The following is a 25,536-nucleotide window of genomic DNA, read 5'->3' as shown; positions in this document are numbered from 1 at the left end:
AGATAGTGTTATTCTTTCAATTTATTCTTCTTTTTCAAAATTATTTTAGCTCTTTTAGTTCCTTTGCTTTTCAAATAAATTTTACTTATCTAAAAAAATGTTATGTTGGAATATTGACTGGAATTGCATTAAATGTATAGATCAGTTTGGCATGAATTAACATTTTTACTATGTTGTTTCTTTAAATCCATTAACACAGTATATCTATCTGTATATTTAGATCTTTTAAAAATTTCTTCTCTCAGTGTTCTATAGTTTTTAGCATACAGAGTCTTTGCATATTCTGTTAGATTTACACATAAGTATATTTCATTTTGTTCGAGCTACAGTAAATGGTGTGTGTGTGTATATTTTTAAATTTTAGTTTCCAATGGTAACATTGGGAGTATATAGAAATATGATTTATTTTTGTATGTTGACCTTATATCCTACCACCTTAGTAAGCTCACTTATTATTTCTAGAAAATTTTTTGGTCAATTCCTTGGGATATTCTGTCTAGACGGTTATGTTCCCTGCAAATAGAATTTTATTTATTTCCAATATTTATGCTTCTTGTTTATTTTTCTTGCTTTGTTGCATTGGCTAAGACTTCCAGTGTGATGTTGAATTGGTGGCAAGAGACAATGTTTTGCATTGTTCCAGGTCATAAGGAGAAAACATTCAGTCTTTTTACCATGAAGTATGATGTTATCTGTAGATTTTTTGGAGACACTTTATTAGGTTGAGGAACTTTTCTTCTATTCCTATTTGCTGAGAATTTATATTACTAATATATATTGACTTTTTTCCAAATGCTTTTGCTGCATTGATTGACATACAGGCATATCTCATTTTATTGCTCTTTGCTTTACTGTGCTTTGCAGATATTGCATTTTTTTTACAAACTGAAGATTTGTGGCAATCCTGCATTGAGCATGTCTATCAGTGCCATTTTTCCAACAGCACTTGGGACGCTTGTGTCTCTGTGTCACATTTTGGCAATTTTTGTGATATTTCAATCTTTTTCTTTATTATTATATTTTTTATGATGATCTGTGATCAGTGATTGGTGTTATTATTATAAAAAGATTAGAACTCGCTGAAGGTTCAGATGATGGTTAGTATTTTTTAGCAATAAAGTATTTTTAAATTAAGGTATGTACATTTTTTTAAACATAATGCTATTGCACACTTAATAGACTACAGTATAGTATAAATACCACTTTTATATGCACTGGGAAACCAAACAAGTCATGTGACTTGCTTTACTGTGATATTTGCTTTATTGCAGTGGTCTGGAACCAAACCCACAATATCTCCAAGGTGTGCCTCTAATCATGTAGTTTTTCTTCTTTAGACTGCTAATATGGTGGATTACATTGACTGATTTTTCTGTTATTGAACCAACCTTGTAATTTTGTGATAAACCCCACTTGATTGTGGTGTATTATTTCTTTATATATTGCTAGGTTTGATATGATAATATTTGTTGAGGATGTCTATGTCTATATTCATGAGGGATATTGGTCTGTAGCTTGCTTTTTTGGAACTGTTTTTGTCTGATTTTGGTATCAGTATTAGGCTTGCCTCATTAAATCAGTTGGGAAACATTTCCTCCTTTTCTATTTTTTGGAAGATTGTATAGAACTGGTGTTATTTCTGCTTTAAATTTTGTATAGAATTTGCTAGTGAAATCATCTGAGCCTGAAGATTTCTTTTTCAGAAGGTTTCAACTACAGATTCAATTTCTTTAATGATAATAGGACTGTTTATTTCATCTTGGGTGAGTTTTGGAAGTTTGTGGTATTTAAGGACTCATTGCTGTTTTGATCTTTACAATAATTCTGTGACATAGGCAAGACGGATAGTCTTAAATCACTGCTCAGAACAGTTCCTGGTACATAGTAGAAGCTTTGTTAATTTTAGTAGGATGAATTTGTTAAATGAACTCCATTTTACAAATGTGGAAACTAAGGTTCAGATTGGTGAAAGCACTTGTTGAAAATTATTTAGCTCATAAGTCACACTGTTAGGACTCAAACCCAAAAATAAAAAACAGCTTTTGAAGAAGAAAGAAAAAACGAGGAGGGAGCTAATTCAGCATCTATTTTGTGCCAGACATTGCTGGATACTTTTATTTAACTTGTCTCATTTAAATTCTGACAGCAATCCTGTGATATAGGTGTTGCTATCTCCATTTTAAAGGCAATGGAAATAAGGCTCTGCATTAGTCAGGGTCCTAACAGGAAATATGGCACACTTCAGTCAGGATAGTTTGAGAAGGGTTTACTAAAGCGACTATTTACAAGACATAGGCAGGGTGTAGGGAAGCCATAAGGGCTAGCGAAATACCCTATGGCTAGTATAGTGGGGCTGTTACTCCACCACTATCACCCAGGCCCAAAGGCATGAAGGAGAGGAGAGGCTAGAAAGAGTGTCTGGAAGGAGAGACCTCTAGAGCAGGTAGCCTTCGGATGAGCAGTGGTATTTGGTCAAGGGACATAGCTAACTCCCCACAGGGTGACTTCAGAGGCAGGAAGCTAGGAGGAAACTACACTCTTCTCCCAATCTTTGATCAATGGCCAGAGTTCCTTTCTGACCAAATCCAACCAGAAGCCAGGGACCAGTCAAACCTGTTGATATAATCCATACCAGTTTCCTGGGGAGGAAAGCAGGACAGAGAGTGAATCCAGAGGACAAAGATGTTAAGTAACTTGTCCAGGGTCACACGGCAACCTGGTAAGAGGCAGATTTAGGATTCAAATTCCAGAGCTCTGGTTCTTGACACTGCGCTTGTCCATCTTCCCCAGGGGACTGACTTTCAGGACCAAGGTGGCAGAAAGGGCCTGTGATTAGTCCCCCAGTGTGTATATTTTCTCATTTTATTTCTCTTTGCCCTGTAATGTAAATACAGATACTTTGGTATTATAAAGCACCATTAGGGTACCAGAGAGAGGTTAGAAAGAGAACGCTAGGAGGTGGAAGGAGTTTTGCCTGAGTGAGGAACCAAGAAAGGCGATGGAAGTTAAGGGAAAGACTCTAAGAACTGGACTATGAGCAGGCCAGAAGCAAGCAAATTAGGCTACAAATATTAAGTGAGTGTTTGCTATGCTAGCTACAGAAGGTGACAGAGGCTAAAATGTTCTAAAAAGAATCAAGGTTGAGCAGAGTTCCCTGTGCTATATAGTAGGTCCTTGTTGGTTATCTATTTTAAATATAGCAATAGATACATATATATGTATAACTGAATCACTTTGCTGTACACCTGAAACTAACACAATGTTGTTAATCAACTATACTCCAATATAAATAAAAATAAAAAAATAATATTTTTAATTTAAAAAAAGAATCAAGGTTGAATGAAAAGGAAAGAAACCCTTTGAGGAGCTTATGTCATGCTAGGGGCTAGAGGTGAGAGAATTTGTATATTCTGACTCTGGAATTCAGCTGATAAGCTGTGGACCCAGGCTAAGATGGCTGCCTGGAGCAGCCTCAGGGTTCCTTGCTAAGAGCCTAACCTGCTGGTGGGTAAAATAGGTAAGAAAATAAGTTGCTGAGAAAGGTGGCCTCCATGACTTCGCTGGTACCTGCACTTTGCTTAGATGTATATAACCTGTACCTTAAAACCCCTCACATTGGACAAGGCAGGCCAACATGCAACCAGCAGGTACTGAGGTAAGGCTGTGGGCTCTGAGAGAGAGAGAGGAATGAGAGCCTCTCTTTAAAACTGAGTGTTTGACCTCCCTGCTTCCTTACTGTGATCTCTGTAATGACAGCCTCAGGCAGTGATACACAGTCTGGTCTCCTCCTCTCAGCTACTGTTGGGTCAGTCTCTCCATTCATGGTTTTCTGAGGGGCTCTGGTAGCCTGGGAGCTGGTTTGAGCAAGACCATCTTGACCACCAACCCTTGCAGTATCTGGCTCAGTAGTTCTCAACCTTGACTGAACATAAGAATCACAGCAGGTGGAGGGGGAGAGGGGACATGGACATCTTCAGAGTCATATGAGCAGCACAGTTATACAGGGCCCCATGCTCAGAAGGGGGCTCCATGCCGTGGGTTTAATGCCTTGCGGTTGCCATTTGAAATTCTTAATAATTTTATTTTTGAGCCTGTGTTTTGTAAGTAAAGTCCAGTGGGACAGTAGAGAATGTACTGGGGGCTTAGAAGCTCAATTCACATATGGTTCCACCTCCCATTACCTCCCCATATCTTCAAGATGGGTTCTTGACTGCCACTCCCTTCGTTCCAGGTGCCCGAGTCTCCCTTACCCTCCCCCACCCGCATCCATGTCCATCCATCTCCAGCGGGAGCCTCGATGTGGGGAGGGTCAAGTCAGGTGCATGCACCCTGCAGCCCCTCAAGGTGGAGCATGGCAGTGACCATCCTTGCACTTGGTTCACAGCACCACGCACATTCAGTGGGGGTGAATCTCTTGCCCATCCCTGATCCAGATACCTAGTGCATCCTTGTGAGGAGGTGGTAATACCCTTGAGAGGTGCCTATATGCTGTCGGATGGGGTGGCAGGCATCTGCCTCAGGAAGGGAGATGCCTGGGTCAACTTCCCTGCCCTCTGATAAGGCACAGCATGTCAGGCCAGCAGCTAGAAGAAGGATGAAACCAAACAGTTGTCAGGCCCGAGCACACACATGTGACACAAGTCATGGGGTAGGGTTCTCAGGTGCCTGTAAGGGTCTACACTTGCCTCATGAGTGCCTTCCCATGCCCTAGAGAGTGTCCTTTGGGCCTACTCCACATGTAGGTGACCCTCTCTTCCTCCATTATAACTAACTTTCTTGAGTCTGGCTTTGTGTTCATCTCTTCTGGCCAGCTCAAGTCACCTTCCAGGGCTGGGGCATGCAGTACAAATTGTGCAATTTTGGTGATTCTGCATATGAATTAAATGCTCTGGTATTTTTATTTAAAACTGGTATTGTACAATGTAAAGATGAACGGTAAGATACATGTTAATAATTGAGATTTTTACTTTTTCTTGACTTAGAATAATATTGAGTAGCAAATAGAAAATATCATGACAAGTTGAATGAAAGGCTGCAGAAGAAAGGAAAAATCTGTACATTGTAGTACCTTAGTGACACTTTTACCCCGCTTTTTGAACAAGGAGCCCCACGTTTGCATTTTTCACTGGGCCCCACAAATGATGTATTTGATCTTGCCTGGGTGTATATTTAAAACATGGAGGGAAGGCTGGAATAAACTCTGTGGTACTGGATTAGAATCAGAGATATCCATATAAAAATGTAAGCTTATCTATATCCATATATAAATATATACATGTAAAGGTAAGTAGATTCAGGCATTAATATTTATATGTGTGTATACATGGATTATTTTACATGCCTGTGTTCCCTCGCTCTCTCTACTGGCAGGGCCTAAAAGCAGCAACATTCAAATGGAATTGAGCTTACCTAGAACCACATCTTGTTTTCTAAATACCATTCTCAAAAAAAAGAACTAGGCCTAGTAATAATTTTAGAGGGCAAGATATTTGCATAGCTTCAAATTGTCACCCCCAAAATATTTAATAATTGCTCTGGTGGTTTCAACATGTGTCCACAAACTCTTTGATACTCCTCCCTACAGGTGGTGGAGATTAATTCCCTTCCATTGAGTGTGGGCTGGACCTAGTAATTCAGTTCTAATAAAGTATGGAAAGGGACAGATAGTAGTTTTACTATTTACTATTTATATTTTCTAGTTAATATATAAGTAAGTTGAAAGTGAAAGCAGAAAAAGATATGCTATGCAAATATTATTCAAAGGAAAGTGGGAATGGCTATATTACTATCAGATAAAGTAGACTTCAGAGCAAAGAAAATTACTCCCTTGCTCTTTTTCCCGCCTTCTCTGGTTTTAACTGAGATTTTCTGTGATTCCATTTCATCTCCTCTCTTAGAATATCAATTATACTTTAAAACTTTTTAGTGGTTGCGCTAGAGTTTGCAATATACATTTTTAACTGAGTTCATCTTCAAATAACACTTTATTTTATTTTATTTTACATCTTTATTGGAGTATAATTGCTTTACAATGGTGTGTTAGTTTCTGCTTTATAACAAAGTGAATCAGTTATACATATACATATGTTCCCATATCTCTTCACTCTTGCATCTCCCTCCCTCCCACCCTCCCTATCCCACCCCTCTAGGTGGTCACAAAGCACCGAGCTGATCTCTCTGTGCTATGCGGCTGCTTCCCACTAGCTATCTGTTTTACATTTGGTAGTGTATATATGTCCATGCCACTCTCTCGCTTTGTCCCAGCTTACCCTTCCCCCTCCCCATCCATGCAAATGGAAACCAAAAGAAAGCTGGAGTAGCAATTCTCATATCAGACAAAATAGACTTTAAAATAAAGACTATTAGAAGAGACAAAGAAGGACACTACATAATGATCAAGGGATCGATCCAAGAAGAAGATATAGCAATTGTAAATATTTATGCACCCAACATAGGAGCACCTCAATACATAAGGCAAATACTAACAGATGTAAAAGGGGAAATCGACAGTAACACATTCATAGTAGGGGACTTTAACACCCCACTTTCACCAAGGGACAGATCATCCAAAATGAAAATAAATAAGGAAACACAACCTTTAAATGATACATTAAACAAGAGGAACTTAATTGATATTTATAGGACATTCCATCCAAAAACAACAGAATACACATTTATCTCAAGTGCTCATGGAACATTCTCCAGGATAGATCATATCTTGGGTCACAAATCAAGCCTTGGTAAATTTAAGAAAATTGAAATTTTATCAAGTATCTTTTCCGACCACAATGGTATGAGACTAGATATCAATTACAGGAAAAGATCTGTAAAAAATACAAACACATGGAGGCTAAACAATACACTACTTAATAACGAAGTGATCACTGAAGAAATCAAAGAGGAAATCAAAAAATACCTAGAAACAAATGACAATGGAGACACGACGACCCAAAACCTATGGGATGCAGCAAAAGCAGTTCTAAGAGGGAAGGTTATAGCAATACAATCCTACCTTAAGAAACAGGAAACATCTCGAATAAACAACCTAACCTTGCACCTAAAGCAATTAGAGAAAGAAGAACAAAAAACCCCAAAGGTAGCAGAAGGAAAGAAATCATAAAAATCAGATCAGAAATAAATGAAATAGAAACAAAGAAAACAACAGCAAAGATCAATAAAACTAAAAGCTGGTTCTTTGAGAAGATAAACAAAACTAATAAACCATTAGCCAGACTCATCAAGAAAAAAAGGGAGAAGACTCAAATCAATAGAATTAGAAATGAAAAAGGAGAAGTAACAACTGACACTGCAGAAGTACAAAAGATTATGAGAGATTACTACAAGCAACTCTATGCCAATAAAATGGACAACCTGGAAGAAATGGACAAATTCTTAGTAATGCACAACCTGCCAAGACTGAATCAGGAAGAAATAGAAAATATGAACAGACCAATCACAAGCACTGAAATTGAGACTGTGATTAAAAATCTTCCAACAAACAAAAGCCCAGGACCAGATGGCTTCGCAGGCAAATTCTATCAAAGATTTAGAGAAGAGCTAACACCTATCCTTCTCAAACTCTTCCAAAATATAGCAGAGGGAGGGACACTCCCAAACTCATTCTACGAGGCCACCATCACCTTGATACCAAAACCAGACAAGGATGTCACAAAGAAAGAAAACTATAGGCCAATATCACTGATGAACATAGATGCAAAAATCCTCAACAAAATACTAGCAAACAGAATCCAACAGCACATTAAAAGGATCATACACCATGATCAAGTGGGGTTTATTCCAGGAATGCAAAGATTCTTCAATATATGCAAATCAATCAATGTGATACACCATATTAACAAACTGAATGAGAAAAACCATATGATCATCTCAATAGATGCAGAGAAAACTTTCAACAAAATTCAACACCCATTTATGATAAAAACCCTGCAGAAAGTAGGCCTAGAGGGAACTTTTCTCAACATAATAAAGGCCATATATGACAAACCCACAGCCAACATTGTCCTCAACGGTGAAAAACTGAAAGCATTTCCACTAAGATCAGGAACAAGACAAGGTTGCCCACTCTCGCCACTCTTATTCAACATAGTTTTGGAAGTTTTAGCCACAGCAATCAGAGAAGAAAAGGAAATAAAAGGAATCCAAATCGGAAAAGAAGTAAAGCTGTCACTGTTTGCAGATGACACGATACTATACATAGAGAATCCTAAAGATGCTACCAGAAAACTACTAGAGCTAATCAGTGAATTTGGCAAAGTAGCAGGATACAAAATTAATGCACAGAAATCTCTGGCATTCCTATACACTAATGATGAAAAATCTGAAAGTGAAATCAAGAAAACACTCCCATTTACCATTGCAACCAAAAGAATAAAATATCTAGGAATAAACCTACCTAAGGAGACAAAAGACCTGTATGCAGAAAATTATAAGACACTGATGAAAGAAATTAAAGATGATACAAATAGATGGAGAGAGATACCATGTTCTTGGATTGGAAGAATCAACATTGCGAAAATGACTCTACTACCCAAAGCAATCTACAGATTCAATGCAATCCCTATCAAATAACACTTTAAATGTAGTGCAGGTACCTTATAACAGAGTATTATTAAATCTTCCTTTCCATCTCTTGTGACATTGTTGTAATTTACTTCACTTATTCATATGCTATAATCAGTCAGTATATTGTTACTATTTTTACTTTAAACAGTTATCTTTAAACCAATTAAGAATCAGAAAAATAAAAGATTTTACCATACCTTCATTTATTCCTTCTCTGACACTCTTCCTTTATGAAGATCCAAGTTTCTGACCTCTATCATCATTTTCCTTCCCCTTGAAGAACTTCTTTTAACATTTTGTGCAGGACAAGTCTTCTTTTATTTCCCTCCATTTTTGTTTTTTTTCTGAGAAAGACTTCGTTTCATTTCTATAGGATAATTTTGCCAGATATAGAATCTGGATTGGTGTTTTTATTCTTTCAACACTTTAAATATTTCATTCCAGTCTCTTCTTGTTTGCATGGTTTCTGACAAGAAGTCTGATATAATTCTTATGCTTGTTCCCTTGTAAGGTGTTCCCCCTACTCTGTCTTCCTTAAAGATGTTGTCTTTGTATGTGGTTTTCTAAAGTTGGCTAGAGAGAGGCTGGAGCGGGAGGAATGCCATTCCCCAGTTAGGATAAGGTGTGGCAAAGTCTTTTTCCTTGTAGAGTTATGGAGAAGGCTCTAGGCATACTTCACAATGATTTTTTCTTTCCCTCCCCCGCCAGATTCACAAGAGGATCTTATTCACATCTTTATTGTGAGAATTTGGTGGATTTCCTGAAATTTGGGGGGTGCCCCTGTGCCTTCAGTCCTCAGAAGTTTCTCACTCTTACAGTAGTCCACATTCTTCCTCCAGCAATTTGTCAAAATTACCAGTTTTGGTGTTCCTACCAGTTTATATTCCAGAGCCTTCTTTTCCAGGTAAGTAAATTACAGCTGTATCTCTCTGGATCTTCCTAAATCTTTAGATTTTGGGGTGGTGGTTTGCCCTGCAACCTCGGTTCTCTAATGGGTCCAAGAAAAGTCATTGATTTTTTTTGGTTTGCCCAGTTTTCTTGAAAGGATGGGAGTGATCACTTCCAAGTTCTTTTCAGAAGACTATTTCAAAATGTATATGAAAAGGCACAGGTCCTAGAATAGCTAAACAATTTTGAAAAAGAAGAAGGAAGTAGAAGGAATCAGTCTACCTGGTTTCAAGACATTATATGGTTACATTAATCAAGACAGTGGGGTTTCGCAGAGGGATAAACACACACATCAGTGGAACAGAAAAGAGAACCCAGAAGTACACCCACACAAATATGTTCAACTGATTTTTGACAAAGTTGCAAAAACAAGTCAATGGAGGAAGGATAGCCTTTTTAATAAATGGTATGGGAGCAACTGAACATCCATAGGCAAAAAAAAAGAAACTTAACCTAAACTTCACACCTTATGCAGACACTATCCAAAAATGGACCATGTAAGTTTGCAAAATGTAAACTATAAATCTTTCAGAAAACAGACATAGGAGAAAATCTTTTGGATCTAGGGCCAGGCAAAGAGTTCTTAGACTTGACACCAAAAGCATGATCCATATAAAGAAAAAAAAAGGTAAATTGGAACTCACCAAAGTTAAACACTTCTGCTCTGTGAAAGACCCTCTTAAAGAGGATGAAAATACAAGCTATAGACTGGGACAGAATATCGGTAAGCCACATATTCGACAAAGAATAAAGAACTCTCAAAACTAAACAGAATAAAGAATAATCCAATTAGAAAATAAGCAAAAAATGGCAATGGGCATTTAACTGAAGAAGATATGTAGATGACAGATAGACACTTGAAAAGATGTTTAACATCACTAGCCATTACAGAAATGCAAATTAATACCATTATTTGATATCACTATATGTCTATTCAAACAGCTAAAATTAAAATAGCGATAATACCAAATGCTGGTGAGGATATGAAGAAACTAGATCTCTTATACACTGCTGGTGGGAAAGTAAAAATAATACAGCCACTCTGGGAAATAGTTTAGTGGTTTCTTAAAAGGCTAAGCATAAACTTACCATACAACTCAGCAGTCGCACTCCTGGTCATGTATCCCAGAGAAATGAAAACTTCCATTCATACAAAAACCTGTACATGAATGTTCATAGCAGAGCTATGTGCAATAATGAAAAGGTGAAAATAACCCAAATGTCCCTCAAAATGTGAGTGGTTAAACAAACTATGGTACATCCATTCCATGGAATACTACTCAGCAATAGAAAGAGTAAACTTCAGATACACACAACAACTTGGATGGATATCATGGGCATTATGCTGAGTAGAAAAAGTCAGTCTCAAAAGGTCACATACTGATTGATTACATTTATATAATATTCTCTAAAATGATAAAATTTAAAAACTGGAGAACAGATCTGTGGTGTCCATGGGTTAGGTATGTTGGGAGGAGGGTTGTGACTATAAAGAGGTAGCATGAGGAAGATCTTTGTGGTAATAGAATTGTTCTGTTTCTGATTGTAGAAATTGTTCTGATTGTAGTGGTATTTACAAGAATATACACATGTACTATTGAGGGAAACCGGGTAAAGGGTACACAGAACTTCTCTGTATCACCTTTTCAACTTCATGTGAATCTACAACTATATCAACATAATATTTTTTTTAAATAGTAGCTTTACAGTGGAGAAAACTGGAAGAAATCTCCTTAACCAAGTCATCAAGGCTGACATCACCAGTATGTCATATTGATACCATGTACTTCCTGATACTATGTGATGAGAAAGGTACTTCACTTCTGTGCTATCCTTTCCCAAGATACATAATCCCAATTTAATCATGAGAAAACATCAGACAAACCCAAACTGGGGGACATTCTACAAAGTACGTGACGATCTTTAAAATTGTGAAGGTCGTGAAACACAAGGAAACATTGAGAAATTGCCATAAATTGGAGGCAACTAGGAAGATAGGATGACTAAATGCAGCATAATATTCTGGATTCAATCCTGGAACAGAAAAAGGACATTAGTGGAAAGATTTGTGAGGCACATTATACAAAATAACTGCTCAGTGCTCTTCAAGATCATGAAAGATGTGGAAGGACTGATAAACTGTCATACGTTGGAGGAAACTAAAGAGATATGACAACTAAATGCAACATGGTATCCTGAATTTGATCCTGGAACAGAAAGTGGACATTACTGGAAAAATTAGTGAAATCCAAATAAAATTTATAGTTTAGTTAATAGTATTGTACCTAGGTTAATTTCTTAGTTTTGATAACTGCACTATGGTTATGTAAAATTTTGATGTGAGAAATGCTAAATGAAATGTGTGTGGCAGCTGTCTGTGCTGTTTTTACAACTTTTCTGTAATTTTAAAATTATTTCAAGATCAACTTAAAAGCTAACACCCCCCCTCCCCCCCAGAGATTCTAATGTGTAGTCAGGGCTGAGAACTGCTGCTATCTCATCCATTAGGTCCTGCCTCATGGGTTTCCACTGTGTTCTCCTACTCTCCTCCATCAAAATTGCCCTGCTCTGGAGGGATTTGTTCTCAACTGGCTGCTGGTCTAAATAGAATGAGGGAAAAATATTTCTACCACTATCCCAGTGGGAAACTCATTTCAAAGTTACTAGTATGGGTACTATCCCATCTGCTCTAGCCAGGTGCCATTGTATAGTAAGAATTTCCACCTGAGAGATTCATTCCTTTGTGTAAAGCATCATTACATCATCATTTTTCAAGCAGCGCTTATGGATACTGGAACATAAATTCAATAAGAATTATGAGTCATGTGAATTGGTATATCAGGGCATTTTCTACAACACCACAAAACACTGGGCATCTGTGGAGGAGAGAGCTAAATTTGTCTAGAGTTCGCCACAATCCATTTTAACTCTCTAAACAGAGAAGGCCAGTCCTTGGTGGGAGGCAGGAGGCTGGCACTGTGGGTAGTTAGAGCCAGGTAATTCAAGACAGCACTCAGAGCGTGATTCTCAGGTCTTAGAGAACTGCCTAAGGTAGAGAGATGGTCGACATCTTGGATAGCGAACTCCTGTTGCTATGACAGCTTCCGGGAGCACACTTGTCTCATCGGAGTCTGGGGCTTATTCAGTTGGCTCCGCCCTCTCCTGGAGTGCTCTGTTTCTTAAAAGGGACTTGCCCTTTATTTTGCTAGGATTAGTCATTATGGGTTGGTGAATTGCCCTTTCCCCGCCTCCACCCCAGCTTTTCATCTGCACCCTAGAAGGGAGGCTTGTGTCTTTGGGCCTGCTGAGAGTCCTCCAAGAGAGCTGAGCTGAGAGAAAATTAAGAACAGCTGGGGGTAGACACAATGACATCATGTGCCTCTAGCATAAAAAGCAGCTCACAAACTCTGATTCAAGGAGAGAAAAATAATGGGAACTGGAGAAAGGGGCTGAGACTTGGGAACTATGCAAAGGCTGATTACCGGGGAAGACAAGAGAGATTAAGCTGGGAGCACAAGAGCTAGCTGAGCTATTGGAACTCTTAGTAAGGACCTATTAATCTAGTATTTAGCACTTGGAGTCTATAGATTTAGCAGCTAAAACTAAATGGGAACAGATTGGTGAAAGCTGTGAAAATGCCCTGAGGTAGTCTATAGCTAGGATTAATAAAGGAAATGGTTAGAAACTGAGCTTTATTGCAGAGTAACTTGCAAATTGGACTCTTTGCATATACTTTCCTCTTTTCTCAATTATTCTATAGGAAGTTGCATGGTTTACACATAAAAGTAAATTTATTGGTGTGCATGTATCTTTTCAAATTAGTGTTTTTGTTTTGTTCGAATAAATACCCAGGAGTGGAATTGCTGAGTCATATGGTAACTCTATTTTTAGTTTTTTGGAGAAACTTCCATACTGTTTTCCACAGTGGCTGCACCAATTTACAGTCCCACCAACAGTGTACAAGGGTTCCCTTTTCTCCATATCCTCACCAACATTTGTTATTTGTGTTCTTTTTGATAATAGCCATCCTGACAGGTGTGAGGTGGTATCTCATCATGGTTTTGATTTGCATTTCCCTGATGATTAACGATATTGAGCATCTTTTTATGTGCCTGTTGGCCATCTGCATATAGCAGTATTATTTACAATAGCCAGGACATGGAAGCAACCTAAGTGTCCATCAACAGATGAATGAATAAAGAAGATGTGGCACATATATACAATGGAATATTACTCAGCCATAAAAAGAGTGGAATTTTGCCATTTGCAACAACATGGATGGACTTGGAGGGTATTATGGTAAGTGAAATAAGTTAGAGAAAGACAAATACTGTATGGTATCTCTTATATGTGGAATCTAAAAAATACAACAAACTAGTGAATATAACAAAAATGAAGCAGAGTCACAGATATAGAGAGCAAACTTGTAGTTACCAGTGGGGAGGGGAGACAGGCAATGGATGGGGGAGTGAGAGGTACAAACTATTAGGTGTAAGATGGGCTCAAGGATGTATTGTACACCACGGGGAATATAGCCAATATTTTGTAATAACTGTAAATGGAAAGTAACCTGTAAAATTGTATAAAAAGTAAAAAAAAATTCTTTTAAATAGCTTCACAACTGATTATTATAGTGTTTCTAATTCTCATATTTACATGATTCAAACATTTCCAAACACAGATTTAAGGGCACAAGGTGGGTGTGGAGAGTTGGATCAATAGTTTGAAATAAAAAGAACTGTTTTTTGGTTGTCTTTTTACAAAAGTAAATTTATGTATTTTTTTTTCTAAAGCAGTAGATTCCTCTACATAAAATACTGATGTTTCTTTGGAATGGTATATCCGTATGAGACTGAATGATAGACTTGTACAGCTTGAAGGGACCTTAGAGATGATGCAGTTCAACCCTAATTCTACAAATGAAGAAATTGAAGCCTAGAGAGTTAGGTGATGTGTCCAAGATCACACAACTATTATGTGACAGAATTGTGGTTGGAGCTTAGTTCTACTAATTCCCAGGAAAGTGCTATTTTCACCCCACTTTTTTAATTTAGTGCAGCCATGCCCAAAGAGAGTCCAAACTTCTGTCAGTGGTTATCATAGGTGAAAAGCAGAGCCCCTCAGGTGAATTCTGCCTCTACTGAATTTTCTCAGAAACCTTAATGTATTAAGCATGATGTGGAAAAGTTTGTTTCTTTGGATGGGTGAATAAACCCCTGGAAGGATGAATGTATAACCTAAACCTAACAGAATGAGAGTGGAGTCACTAACATTAATCTGAGAAATCTGATTGAAACTTATAACAAAGGTGGTCTGCCCAATCAAAAAAGAAAACTGCTGTGGTAACCTTAGGAGTTACTGAGCATTGATCCTCTTAAATAACATAACTTATGAGTGCAACTATTCCAAAACAAAGACAACAAACTTAACAGACTTTACCAGACAAAGCAAACTTAATAAACTAGTCAAAACAATAATTGAAAACAAACTAATACCATTGAAGAGCTAAGGGAGCATATTGGTAACATGAAGCAAAAATAAACAGTTACAAAGAAGAATCATCTAGAAATATCAGCTATGAAAAATATGAGTTGAAATAAAGAACTTGATGGTGGGGGGAGGTTAATAACAAGATGGGTACAAATGAAGAAGACATTAATGAGCTAAAATAATAATTGAAAAATACGAAAAAAATCCTTCAGAAACATGGAAGATGTAGAAGATGGAAAGAGAAGTGTCACATCAGTTTAATAAGAACCCAAGAATGAGAGAAAAAAGAACTGGAGAGGAGTTAAGCATTTGAAGAAATAAAGACCAAGAATTCCCCAGTCTTAGTGGAATATGGATGACTTCAGTTTGAAAAGATTCAGAGTTTGCTAAACAGGATATATAAGGTAAACCTATATCTAGATACATTCTAGTACATTTTTTTAAATATCAAAGACAGAGAGAAGGGACTTCCCTGGTGGTGCAGTGGTTGAGAATCCTCCTGCCAGTGCAGGGGACATGGGTTCAATCCCTGGTCTAGGAAGATCCCACATGCTGCAGAGCAATTAAGCCCGAGCGCCACAACTACTGAGCCTGCGCTCTAGAGCCCATGAGCCACAACTACTGAGCCCACGTACCACAACTACTGAAGCCTGTGTGCCTAGAGCCCGTGCTCCGCAACAAGAGAAGCCACTGCAATAAGCCCGCACACCGCAACTAGAGAAAGCCTGCACATAGCAACAAAGACCCAACACAGCCAAAAATAAATAAATAAGTAAATTTATTTAAAAAAAAAAAGACAAAGAGAAGACTTCCTAGCAAGAAAAAGCAGATCATCTACAAAGGAACAAAATCATACTGATGTCTCAGTACTCAAAATACAAGAAGACAGGGGAGTGTTAATTTTCAGTGTTGAGGGGAAAGAACTTGGAACCTAGAATTTTATACCCAGCTAAATATTATTTAAATGTAAGAATGAAATATTGTCAGGCATTCAGGGCCTCAGAAAGTTTACCCCACAAAGACTCTCTTTGAAATAAGTCCAATAAGACAGTACCTATAATAAATATAAATGGGCAGACTTCCCCAGAACCCTCTCACAAAGTTCCCTTTAATTTCTCAGATCTATCAACACTCCTCTTACTTTGGTCACATCTCCAGGATTGAGTTTATTTGGAGGGAGCCAGTGTCTGAGGTTTGTGGGCTATTTTGTACGATCCTCAAGTGGCTCATTTCTGCTTTTGTTACAGTCTTTTCTTCCCTGTTAAACTTGCAAATTACCGAGGACACAACATTATTCATTTCTGTATTTCCAGTAGTACTTGTCACAGGGCTCTGTATATGGTAGGTATTCATTAAATGTCTATGCCAGGAAGGAAGGGAGAAGAGAGGGAGGGAGAGAATTTTGAGGCTGGAACATGAAGCTAGGGTTGTTTCTATTCAAGAGAATAGCTGTTCTGTCCCATTTTTGTGGCATCCTAATGTGTGTCAATATATTGCACTGCTGTGGACCATGTTTCCCGTGTTAAGTCTGACTGTGAAAGACTCAAAGATAATTGAGCATTATTAATTTCACTAACATAATATTAAAGGCAACCTGCTTACTTTAACTCCACTTGAATTGACCACTTACTTGGTTTTCCATGGCCCTCAAACTCCCTCTGAGTCATTAACGATGGAGAGTGATATACTCGCACGCCAGTAAACATTCCCAAGTCAGGAGTAAGAAGGGAAAATAACCCACAAAGCTTTGTTTGGTCTGGAATCTGTCAGTGCATCTCCACAGAGCTGGTGGAGATCTCTCTTCCTCCCTCTTCAGGGAGGCAGTTCTTTTTGCTCATCTGTGACTGTATGACGAGTGCCCATTGAGGCCATATGGGTAATGCACACCTGTCGGCATCCAAACCCTAAGAACTCAGCATTGACTCAGATACCTTTAACTTTCAGGGAAGAGTTGGGTGAGTGTTGTTCACACTTTTCTTTCCCTTGGCATTACTTGCTGGTGTTTCGAGGCAGGCAGAGCAAGAGATACCAGGGCTGAGAGGGGCATCAGAGTTATTCCTTTATTCCTTCCAATAGGCAAATGTCATCTTTCCCATCTACCTAAAAAGCATTTGCATATGTTTGCTTGTGAACTGTTTTTCAAGCTCTCCATGGTTAACAAACACCAAAGAAAGGGATCTGGACAGACAGAAAATGACAGTAGCAGGCCCCCAAAACACATATATGACACATGCACATCTTGGAGGCCCACATTGTCATAGGCAGCAAATGTCAACAGAGTTCCTCCCCACCATCCTCTGCTCTGTGCTTTCTTACCCCTGATTCAGTTATCGGTCATGTTGAGTTGAGGTTGTTAGCAGAAACTTGGCACCTGGAATTAATCGAGTTATTGCTCAGATACTTGGAATTCTTACTAAAAATTCTAGAAAATCATGTAACATTTGGGCATTACGTGGATTTAATTCAGTAAATAGTCACGGAGCACCTGCTCAGTTCAGGCTCAGTGTGAAGGAGGTGCCAGCGGAGGAGTGCAAATGAACTGGACATTCAGAGCAGGGATAGAATATGTCCTAGTGGAACAAAAGGAAAGACTTCCTGAGAAGGTGGCTTTGGGGACTGGCCTTAAAGAACAGATAGAATTTCTACAGGCGGAGGCATTCTAGGAGGCAGGAACACCTTGAGTAAAAGTAACAAGGTGAGAATCACAGGATCCATTTAGGACTTGTAGTAGTCTCCATGTATTGAGTCATTAGTTTGTGCCATGCGTAACGTTAAGTGCTTTGCATGCATTCTCTTGTTTAATTGCCACTCACGGCAATCACATTAGTTACAGACAGTATCATCCCTACTGTACAAATCAGGAGACTTAGGCTCACAGCAATTAAGTAACTTGGTCACCAGCTAAGAGATGGCAGAACAGGAATTCAGACCAGGTCTGTTGGGCTCCAAAGCCTAAGTTCTTTTTTCCTTTCCTCCCTCCCTCCCTCCTTTCCTTCCTTCCTTCCTTTTTCAAGTTTTATTGAGATATAATTGGTATATAACATTGTATTGATTTAAGGTGTACAACATGGTGATTCAATATATGTGTATACTGCAACATGATTACCAGAATAAGTTTAGTTAACATCCATCACTTTACCACTAAGCTCTATGCCTCAGAAATAAACATGTGACTGGAGAGAAAGGTTAGGGCCATGCTGTGGAGAGCTTTAGATGTTAAGTGAAGGATCCTGAACTTAAGATGGCAGATTGTAAAGTTAAAGGGAAAGGGATTTGTCGGTAACAAGAAATGGTCAGTAAGGGGTCAACAGATAAGAGACCAATGAACAGCTTCAAAACCTCACTTCTTTCCTCATTTGTTCTTTCCCTTCCTGGGAGGGGAATGGGCTAAGTAGGAGAGGAACCTCTCTGTTCCTCTTAGGGCTCTTGTGTAGAATTTCCTTTTGAAAAAATTTTTATTTTTGGTCCTTTTTGTTCTGCCCAAATTTTTGCCACTGTATATAGTCTTATTGCTGAGAAAGGAGGGTCAGAATTTGAACTTCTGTGTCTAACTGGAAAACTGGACTGCTTAAATTTCATTTATTTTTTGTTTCTTTGGCTGCACCACGTGGCTTGTGGGATCTTAGTTCCCCGACCAGGGATCAAACCTGGGCCCTTGGCGGTGAAAGCATGGAGTCCTAACCACTGGACCACCAAGGAATTCCTTGGACTGCTTAAGTTTCAGTTCCAATTGTGTTACATTGGATAACTGAAGCCCCTCTTATCTTTTATAAATTAATTCTTAAGATTAGTTTGGATGTTTTATGTAATTTATCCTCAGTCATAAAAAGAGGATTCATTAATTTCCCATGGATATAATCTTCCTTTTCACTCTCATCCAGAAACTAGAAGGGCCTCCTGCCCTCACTTGGTTACTAGTTACCTCTTTTACCCACCTTGACTTGGGATCCTAAAGGAGCAAGGTCTTGAGGTCTTTAGACCTTCCAAGCTGCAGTCCAATTCTTGACCTTCCACATGAAAGATAACCTGAGGAACCCTTAATGAATTTGGTGCTGGTTCAGGCAGAAACTTAAAAAAAGATTTTATTTTGAAATAATTTTAGACTTCCAAAAACTTCCAAAAATAGTACATAGAGTTCACTTCATCCAGCTTCACCATATGTTAACACCTTATATAATCATAGTAAAACTTCAAAACCAGGAAATTAACATTAATAAAATATTATTAACTAACTTACAGACCTTATTCAAATTTCACCAGTCCTTTTTCTGTTTGGGGATCTAATCCATGATCCCACTCTAATCTGGGAAGAGTTCCTCAGTCTTTCTTTGTCTTTCATGCCCTTGACACTTTTGAAAAGTACTCATCACTTATTTCATAGATTGTTCTTCAGTTTGGGTTTGTCTGATGTTATCTTATGATTATATTGAGTTTATGCTTTTCTGGCCAGAATACCACAGAAGTATGTGTGCCCTTCTCAGTGCATCGTATCTGGAGGTTCATGATATCTATGGTATTGGTGATATTAACTTTGATCATTTGGTTAATGGGGTGTCTGCTGGTTTCTCCACCCTAAAGTTACTGTTTTTCCCTTTGTAACTAATAAGAATCTTGTGGAGAGATACTTTGAGACTATGAAGATATCCTATTTATCATTATGCTTTTGCCCACTAATTTTTGCATCTCTCCTCTTTCTTAAACACCATGAGTTCACACTGATATCTCTAATTCCAACCTAACAGCACAGGGCTCATCCTAACCTCCCTCCTTCCCTTATTTTTTTTAAAATTTTTATTGAAGTATAGTTGCTTTACAATGTTGTGTTAGTTTCTGCTGTACAGCAAAGTGAATCAGTTATACGTATACATATATCCCCTCTTTTTTAGACTCTTTTCCCATATAGGTCACCACAGAGTACTGAGTAGAGTTCCCTGTGCTATACAGTAGGTTCTCATTAGTTATCTATTTTATACATAGTAGTGTATATATATCAATCCCAATCTCCCAATTCATCCCACCCCACCCTTCCCCCTTGGTATCCATACATTTGTTCTCTACATCTGTGTCTCTATTTCTACTTTGCAAATAAGTTCATCTGTACCATTTTTCTAGATTCCACATATAAGCCATATTATAAAATATTTATTTTTCTCTTTCTGAGTTACTTCACTCTGTATGACAGTCTCTAGGTCCATCCACGTCTCTGCAAATGGCACTATTTCATTCCTTTTTATGGCTGAGTAGTATTCCATTGTATATACATACCACATCTTCTTTATCTATTCCTCTGTCAATGGACATTTAGGTTGCTTCCATGACCTGGCTATTGTGAATAGAGCTGCAATCAACATTGGGGTGCATGCATCTTTGTGAATTATGGTTTTCTCCGCGTATATGCCCAGGAGTGGGATTGCTGGGTCATATGGTAGTTCTATTTTTAGTTTTTTGAGGAACCTCCATACTGTTCTCCATAGTGACTGCACCAATTTACATTCCCACGGACAGTGTAGGAGGGTTCTCTTTTCTCCACATCCTCTCGAGCATTTATTGTTTATAGATTTTTTGATGATGGCCATTCTGACCGGTGTGAGGTGATACCTCATTGTAGTTTTGATTTTCATTTCTCTAATAATTAGTGACGTTGAACATCTTTTCATGTGTTTTTTGGCCAACTGTATGTCTTCTTTGGAGAAATGTCTATTTAGGTCATCCACCCACTTTTTCATTGGGTTATTTATAGTAAAAAACTACAGTAATCAAGACAGTATGGTACTGGCACAAAAACAGAAATACAGATCAGTGGAACAGGATAGAAAGCCCAGAGATAAACTCACACACCTATGGTCACCTAATCTATGACAGAGGAGGCAAGAATATACAGTGGAGAAAAGACAGTCTCTTCAGTAAGTGGTGCTGGGAACACTGGACAGCTACATGTAAAAGAATGAAATTAGAACACTCCCTAACACCATACACAAAAATAAACTCAAAATGGATTAAAGACCTAAATGTAAGGCCAGACACTATAAAACTCTTAGCGGAAAACATAGGCAGAACACTCTATGACATAAATCACAGCAAGATCCTTTTTGACCCATCTCCTAGAGTAATGAAAATAAAAATAAAAATAAACAAACGGGACCTAATTAAACCTAAAAGCTTTTGCACAGCAAAGGAAACCATTAAAAAAATGAAAAGACAACCCTCAGAATGGGAGAAAATATTTGCAAACAAAGCAACCGACAAGGGATTAATCTCCAAAATATACAAACAGCTCGTGTAGCTCAATATCCTTCCCTTATTTTTTAACTCCTCTCTCCAACAGTGAGAAAGCTGACACTCATTATCTAAAATACATTCACATATTTGATCAACCCTAATATATAGTGTTCTCACCTCCCTTCTTTTCACCCTGTTCCTGCCTACGCCCCATAGGTAAGCAAGCTCATTCACTTCTGGTTTACCATTTCTGTATTTCTTTTTGTGCAAATGAGCAGATACCTGTAAATTTTCTTATATCCCATACTTTCCTACATGAAGGATAACGTACTATAGAAACTCTTTTACAATTTGCTTTTTTCTCACTTATCCTGGAAATCACTCCATTTCAGTTCATAGAAATCCTTCTTATTCTTTTATTACAGTTGCATTGGAACTCCCTTATGTGGATATAGCATAGCTTATTCAAACATTCTTCTATGTATGGGCATTAGGGTTTTTTCAACATTTTGAAATCACAAACAATGCTGCAATAAAAAACCTGGTATGTATGTATTTTTGTATTGTCAGAGGTGTAGCTTCATGGGTAATTCTTAGAAGTAGGATTGCTGGGTCAAAAGGTAGATGCATGTTAGTTTTGTTTGTTAGCTATTGGCAAATTCTCCTCCACGAGAATTGTACCAATGCGCATTCCCATCAGCAATGGTTGAAAGTGCCTGTTTCTCTGCCGTCTCACAAATAAAATTGTTCTCATACTTTTAAATTTTCATCAATCTGATAGGTGAGAAATGGTACCTTGGTGTTGTTTTAATTTGCATTTCTCTAATTTTGAGTGAGTTGAAACATCTTTTCATATGTTAAGGGATATATATTTGTGAATTATCTGTTCATGCCACACCCCCTTTTACTGCCAGGTTTTTGGTCCTTTGTCCCTCAATTGTTGAATATTTTTCGTATTTTAGGAAACTAGCCTTTTGTGATATATGCTACAAATATTTTCTCCCAGTTTATCAACTTTCCTTTTACTTCATTTTTAGTGCTTTCTGTTGTGCAAAGATTATTTGCTTTTATGCAGTCCAATTTGTCAGTCTTTTGTTTTCACTGGATTTTTAGTCATAGTTATAAAACCTTTCCCTGCCTCATAGATAAAGAGGAATTTACACGTTTTCTTCTAGTACTTGTATGGTTTCAGTTTTTACATTTAGATCCCCCCTTTTTTTTCTAGTTTATTCTCATGTATGGTGTGAGGTATGGATCTTATTTTATAGTTTTCCAATGGTCCCTGCACTGTTTATTTAAAAAGTGACTTGAAATGCCATCTTCATCATTGAGATTGATGATTTGAGATGCCAGTTTCATACTAAATTTCCATATATGCTTGAGTCTATTTCTCAATATCTCTTAAATAAGGTGATGTTTATACCCAGCCTCTCTCTTTGCCTGGCATGTAGCAAGTGTCCTGCAACTAGTAATTTCCATAAGAAGCAGAATATGTAAGAACTGGAAAGCCAGAATATGGGGAAGTGACAGTCATTGTTAAATCTGATAGTCTGATGGTGGGAGCTTCAATACCATGCAGTTCAGGGCTTAATCCAGAATCTCTCTAGTCAGGAGACTGGGCCAGAAGCAGATGGTACTTTGGAGACTTTTGGGATATTGAGGAAAGCTCACTTTTGGTATGCTTGGCCTGAGATTCCTGTAGTCTGCCCAACTACTGTTGTTGGTTGGCTTTCTTTTCCTTTAAAAACGCTGTCTTTTGGTACATTGGGATCAGTAAATCCTACAAATGGACCACTATGGGAGGATATTCAGTTCTGTATTTATTGTCTTCTGGAAAACTCATGATGCAGTAACTGCAAAGACATATACTAGTCACTCCATTACGAAAACTCCCACCTCCACAACACCATGTGTATCTCATGTATTTTATTTTCTATATTTATGATGCTTTGATATTGTGGACCCTTGTGGACCCAGGGCAGGACTGACCCTACCAGAATTAGCTAATCTGGGATAAACAACTTACATACAGCACATCTTTGATATGCAAACCAACTAATCTTGAGTCCATACCCCATCCTCCTCCTTTTATCAGGCTTCCACAGTCCAGGACACTATCTCTCTGCCCTAAATCATCCCAGAGCCAGGCGCTAGACAACTAAGAACCACCCCTATAGCCCAGAGCCTGCCAAAATTACTCAAACTATCCAATCCTAAAGCTGCCCTTCTTGCTTGACCTGTTTCTCCCATCCATCTCTTGGGAAACCACAGTAAAGTCTTTTGCCCATACTTTCCCCTCACTTCTTTTGCCTGATGGCTGACCTTGGTGGTTCCCTGTGTGGCCCTGTGTGGTGTGCCATGTCCCCTTCTTGAGAACTGTGAGTAACAAACTATCTTTTCAATGGCAGTTGTCTCCTGATCTGTTTGCCTAGCTATACCTGAATAATAATAAAACCTACATTTTAAAACACCATAACAATGTAATCAACAAAACCCAGAGTGTGGGGAATTCTTCAGCACAAATTGCTTAAATTTTTACTAATTTAATTAGTTTAAAATATGTTTTGTTATTGTTGCAATTTTGCATTCTTTGGTTACTAGTGAGACTGAATTTCGCATACTTGTTTAGTAGTTCTGGTTCTTCCTGTGAAGAAGTAAATTGTCTCTTCTTGTCCTTTGACCGTTTTATTTAGAATGTGTTTTAAAGCAAACTGGATCAAAATGATTCACAGATTTAAATGTAAAATATTAAACTTTTAGAGGAAAAAAATATACAGATCTGGGATTTGGTGAAAAATTCTGAGACTTGATACCAAAACCATGATCCCTAAAACGAAATATTTATAAATTGTAACCCATCAAAATTAAACTTAAAAAATTAAAACAAAACAAAATTTAAAACGTTTGCTCTGTGAAAAACAATGCTAAGAAAACAAAAGACAAGCTACAGACTGGGAGAAAATATTTGCAAACTACGTATCCAATAGAGGACTAGAATCTAGGATATATAAAGACCTCTCAGAATTCAACAGGAATAAAACAAATAATCCAATTAGAAAATGGGCAAAATATATGAAGAGACATTTCACTGAAGAGGATCCACAGATGACAGATAATCACATGAAAATACATTAAACATCGTTAGGTATCAGGGAATGCAAATTAAAACCATAATGAGATAACACACTCTTACCATTTGCTCATGCCAGGTTCCTACTATATTATATTATGTTATATTACATTATATTATATCATATCATATTATATATTCACTCATTAAAAAAACCATAATGAGATATCACTACCTACCTATTAGTATGGCTATAATAAAAAATAGTGATAACACCAAATGCTGATGAGGATATAGAGAAACTAGAATTCTCATACATTGCTTGTGGGAATGTAAAATGATAGTCATTCTAGAAAAAATGTATGACAATTTCTTATAAAACTAAATATGTAAGTACTATATAACCTGGCAATTGTACTTGAGTATTTATCCCAGATAAATGAAAACTCATGCTCATGTAAAAACATGTACACAAATATTCATAGTAGCTTTATTCATAATAACCCCAAACTGGAAACAACCCAAATGCCCTGCAGTGGGTGATAAGTAAGCAAGCCATGGTACATCCATGCCATGGGATACTACTCAGCAATAAAAAAAAATGATTTACTGCTATACACAAAATCCTTGATTGATACTGAGGACTTGATGGTTGTGAAGAAACCCAAGCTCAGAAGGTCAATACTGTATGATTCCAAGTATGTAAGCTTCTTGAAATGACAGAATATACAGATGGAGGATAGATTAGTGGTTGCCAAGGGACAGGGTCAGGGATGAGGGGTATAAAGGAGTAGCATCAATGAGTACCTCTGTGGTGATGCAACAATCTTTTATCTTAATTATGAATATGATTGCATGAGTCTGCACATGCGATTATATTACATAGAACCTCTCACACATGTGAGCACATATGAAAACTGGTAACAACTGAATAGCTCTGTGGTCTAGTTAACTGTATTTTACTACAATCATACAAGGTGTCACTACTGCGGAAAACTGGGGGAAACAGTCAGTGGACTCTATGAACTATATTGCAGCCTCCTGCAAATCTAATTATTTCAAAAAAAATTTTTTAAAGCCACGCTAGATTTTTAATTGGAATAGCATTGAATTACACATTAATCTGGGAGTCACTGACACCTTTACAATACTAAGTATTCCCATGTTCACTTATTCATTGCCTTTAAAAACTGTTTAAGTCATTTATCACTTTTATCAACCAAAAT

The 25,536-nt window shown here is 37.7% G+C and overlaps 1 protein-coding gene across 1 annotated transcript in view; it reads left to right on the top strand.

Moving 5' to 3' along the window:
- Nucleotides 1-13,391, top strand: part of LOC115847291 (uncharacterized) — a 100,910-nt gene extending 87,519 nt beyond the window's left edge. The window contains exons 13-14 of the mRNA XM_060292998.1: nucleotides 9,292-9,487; nucleotides 11,230-13,391. The gene's annotated coding sequence lies outside the window, so the exon portion shown is untranslated. The remainder of the gene's footprint in view (nucleotides 1-9,291; nucleotides 9,488-11,229) is intronic.
- Nucleotides 13,392-25,536: the final 12,145 nt, after the last annotated feature.

Source organism: Globicephala melas, chromosome X (assembly GCF_963455315.2).
Source record: "Globicephala melas chromosome X, mGloMel1.2, whole genome shotgun sequence".
Lineage (NCBI taxonomy): Eukaryota > Metazoa > Chordata > Mammalia > Artiodactyla > Delphinidae > Globicephala > Globicephala melas.
The sequence above is the reverse complement of the archived record's forward strand: the minus strand, read 5'-3'. Positions and strand labels throughout refer to the sequence as shown.